At 37.0% G+C, this 4,547-nt stretch overlaps 1 pseudogene; it reads left to right on the top strand.

The window, feature by feature from the left end:
* The first annotated feature begins 300 nt into the window (after window positions 1-300).
* On the top strand, window positions 301-2,525 carry LOC130505725 (DEAD-box ATP-dependent RNA helicase 38-like; annotated as a pseudogene).
* The last annotated feature ends 2,022 nt before the right edge of the window (window positions 2,526-4,547 follow it).

The raw sequence follows: 4,547 nt of genomic DNA, 5'->3' as shown, positions 1-4,547 counted from the left end.
ATTTAGTTGAACCAAGTAAAATACTTTTACAATTACATCTATTTAAATCTAGTCGATCGTAGAAATAAGTATTTGTAGTGAGCTGTGGTCATTTTAGTTTTAGAAACTATCTTAAGAGAAGAAAGTGACTTAACTTGTAATAAAGTTGTCAAAAGTGACCTCCAGTGTAAAACACTCGTTTCAGAGGCAGCCGAGTAAAATAAAATATACTGTACATATTGATTGTGTTGAGTTAAATATCTCAACAGAGTTTCTCTTCATCTTCTTGCTTCCTTCCTTGTCTCCGATTCGCAGCCTAGAATGGCGGATACTGTAGAGAAAGTCTCCACCAGTGAAGCATCTTCATCCTCCACGGAAGCACAAATCACCGGCGAGAAAACAGAGCCGACGATGACAACGGAGAAGACAAAGTGGGGCGATGTCGAAGAGGAAGAGGAAGAGAAGAGGAAAGCAGCCGCAGTCTCAGAGCTCAATTCCTTGACTATCAAGAGGAATCTGTGCTTGACGAACCCGAAGCCAAAGAAACTCAAACATAAAAGCGTATTACTACCTCAATCGAACTTAGATCTGAGTAGGTTTGAGTTTGATTTCGTCATTCTTCTTTGTTGTTTGTTAGGTTACTTCGGGTGAGACACCATATACATCAGCGAGTAGGTTTGAAGATTTGAACTTGTCACCTGAGTTGATGAAAGGCTTGTACGTTGAGATGAAATTCGAGAAACCGAGTAAGATCCAAGCCATCAGTTTACAATGATAATCACACCCCTCACAAGCATCTCATTGCTCAGGCGCATAACGGATCTGGCAAGACCACCTGTTTCGTTCTTGGAATGCTCAGTCGTGTTGACCCCAATCTCAGACAGCCTCAAGCTCTTTGCATCTGTCCCACCCGTGAATTAGCTATCCAGGTCTCTTTTCTTTGGTCCGTCTCATTGTTGACTTTGAGAAAATTCTGTTTTAAGAGTTTTGTTGTAATAAATTGTCAGAATATGGAAGTTCTTCAGAAGATGGGCAAGTTTACTGGGATCACTGCTGAACTTGCTGTCCCTGAGTCTAATCAGGTGTTATCCCTGCAAGAAGAGCATCTGTCTCAGCCCAAGTTGTGATTGGCACCCCTGGGACACTTAAGAAGTGGATATCGTTCAAGAAGCTGGATCTTAATCATCTCAAGATTCTCGTTTTTGATGAGGCTGACCATATGCTTGCTACGGTGTTTGGCCTTTGTATTTCTCAGTTTCTGTATAAATGTCATTCATATGTTTGATAGTTGAAGTTTTCAATTCATTCTTGTTGCAGGATGGTTTAGGGATGATTCCTTGAGGATAATGAAGGACATTAAGAGAGTTAATCCCAATTACCAATAAGTATGTTGAAGCTGTTCTTGATCCTAAGTAGGATGACTATTGATTTCTAGTGGCCATATCTAAGTTGATATCCAGGTACAAAAAGATATTCTACTCAACGCTCTTAGTGACTAGAATCAACTCAGCTGTGTGTTTCTCCATTGTTTAGAGCCCTTTATGTTAGATAAGGCATGAATCTTTGCTCACTGCTAGTAACGTTGTTCTGGGTTATTTCATTTTTTTTTTAGGTGGCTGTCAGTCTAAGTTTAAAGGAAACTCTTTGCTTTTACTTTCTTGTGCTAAAACTGATCACGTGCTTGTGTTCTTGACCTTAATTTTTACAGGTTCTTCTGTTCTCGGCAACTTTTAACGAAATAGTCAAAGATTTGTTCAGAAGACAGTCGAGGACCCCAACCAACTATTTGTAAAAGAGAGGATCTGAAGTTGGACTCAGTAAAGCAGTATAAGGTGGTCTGCCCAAGGGAGCAAAAACAGATTGAAGTCATCAAAGATCAGATTATGGAGCTTGGGATATTGGCCAGACCATAATATTCGTGAGAACAAGGTGTCGGCAGGCAAAGTGCACAAAGCTCTTGCGGAAATGGGGTATGATGTCACCAGTGTTCATGTTATTTGACTCAGGAGGAGAGAGATAGATAGTGAAGGAGTTCAAAGACTGCCTAACTCAAGTCCTCATTGCAACCGATGTCCTTGCCAGAGGTTTTGACCAACAGCGAGTAAATAGCATCCTTTTGCCCCTTTTCCTAATCTATTTTTTTCTGCAAAATGCTTCTTAGTTAATGGCCTTTTGCTCGGTTACGCATAAACTTACAGGTGAATCTGGTTGTCAATTATAATCTGCCTACTAAGTATGACACTGGTGAGCCAGATTACGAGGTTTACCTTCACAGAGTTGAAGAGCTGGCCGGTTTGGTCGTAAAGGTGAGCGTCGGTTCTTTCTTTTTTATATATGTTAGTATTGCCATGAGCTAAGCGTTGTTTATTAACTAAGCATTTGTATTGCAGGAGCTGTGTTCAACCTCCTCCTCGATGATAGGAGGGAGATAGAGGTGATGGAGAAGATCGAGCGCTACTTTGAAGCACAGGTTAAAGAGATAAAGTCTTGGGAACTCAGAGGAAGAGTACAAGAGCGCACTCAAGGAAGCTGGCCTGCTGGAATGAGTGAAGAAACACACGGATGAAACACAAGTTGTTTGAGAAGAACATCTTAAAGACGGTTTCTGTTTTTTGTTTCTTTTTTCCCCTTGTTGTGTAGTTATTTATTTTTACAGCATCTCATAAGAGTTAAGACATACAAAAAAAAAGACTTCGGTTGTGAATTCAGTTTCAGTGTCCAAAAGCTTGGCATAGTTTCAACCCATGGTGAGGTTGTTGCGCAAGGTGAATCAATGCTCGTTTATAATAAGTGGTACGCAGTTTCTTGTATTTCTGCACAAGCGATGCTGTATCAATCTCCTTGTTTCTTGTAGTGCTTCAGATTCTTCATCTGCCTGAGTCATAGCCTCTGCAGAACCTGCAAAAGGCGTTGGCTTAGAAGTCACGACACAAGAAATTATGTGATGTAGCGTATGAAGCCTCTCTTAGGCCCATCGTTTTACATTTTATTTAACTATAGTTTGTGTTTTGGTTTTAATAGGATAACTAGGTAGTAACCCGCGCCTTGCGCGGAATGAGATGGTTAGATCAGCAATTTTTTCGAAAATATTAGAAAGTATATATTAGTTTGGAATTTGAGTTTGTGTGTTTTATCTTACTCTCGAACTCATTTTGTTTATTCTCTATGGCTCTCTCTCTCCCTCCCTCTCTCCCTCCCTCCCTCCCTCCCTCCCTCCCTCCCTCCCTCCCTCCCTCCCTCTCTCTCCTCTCTCTCTCTCTCTCTCTCTCTCAGATTTTATCAGTATTGATGAGTGTTTTAAAAATAAGATTAAGATTTTAACATATTTTTATTTTAAACATACGAATCGTATTAATGCCCGCACACGGGCATTAATACGATTCTTATGTTTTATGTATAATATTATTAATATCTAATCAAATATTTTATGTATTATTAAAACTAAATTTATTCTTCAGATGTTTTATGTTATTAATATAAATATGTATTATTCAAATACAATTCATATGTTTATATTACTAAAACTAAATTTGTTCTCCATTCAGTTTTTGTGGTTCAAACTATAAGCATTTTAGACATTACTTAATTCAATATACTTTGAGGTTTAAATTATTATCATATACTTTGAAATATGGAATAATAAATCATGCATGTGCGGGCATCGATATGATTTATATATTGCATGTATAGCTATTATTATTAGTGCATAAGTGGATCGTAATTAATTTCACTCTCGTTGTATCTTTGTATCTTCTCATTAGGTTTATACACATATAAGTCTCTCTCTCTCTCATCATAAACATTTTAGTTTTTTGAAAAGGATAAAAAGGTAATTACGATCATATCATGCGTGCGGGCATTCATATGATTCATATATTACCCGTCTAGCTATTAGTATAAATATAAGTAGATTGTAATTCTTTCTCAATCTCTATGTATCATTATGTCTAATTCATATACTACATGTTATGTTATTATTATAAGTGCATAAGTGGATCGTAGTTCCTCTCTCTCTCTCTCTCTCTCTCTCTCTCTTCTCTCTCTCTCTCTCTCTCTCTCTCTCTTCTCTCTCTCTCTCTTCTCTCTCTCTCTCTCTCTCTCTCTCTCTCTCTCTCTCTCTCTCTCTGTATCCCCTCATCGTAAACCTTTTTTTTTGAGAAATATAAAAATGTAAACATTCTTTTAATCATCGATTATCTTTTAACTACCACAACTTTTTTTTTATATGAATGTTTCCTAGTTTAATATTTTATCATGAATTTTCTTGGGTGAATTACCAACTAATCATAGTTTGCCAATTAATGTACAATTTTATAAAATATAATAAATAAAATAATAATAATTTGTGTTAAGTTTTAAATAAATGAAAAATATTAGTAGCTGCCAAAAGATGAATTTTTTTTAACAATTTTAAATCGTCACAAAAGAGTAAATCATAAACATTAAACACTATACCCTAAACCCTTGGACAAACTTAAACCCTTGGTAAAAATCCAAACACTAAACCCTAAATTCTTGGATATACCCTAAACCTTGGTAAATCCTAAACACTAAACTGTAACTCTTGG

Source organism: Raphanus sativus, unplaced genomic scaffold (genome assembly GCF_000801105.2).
Source record: "Raphanus sativus cultivar WK10039 unplaced genomic scaffold, ASM80110v3 Scaffold2529, whole genome shotgun sequence".
Taxonomy (NCBI): Eukaryota; Viridiplantae; Streptophyta; class Magnoliopsida; order Brassicales; family Brassicaceae; genus Raphanus; species Raphanus sativus.
Note: the sequence above shows the minus strand (reverse complement) of the source record. Positions and strands in the feature narration are given on the sequence as shown.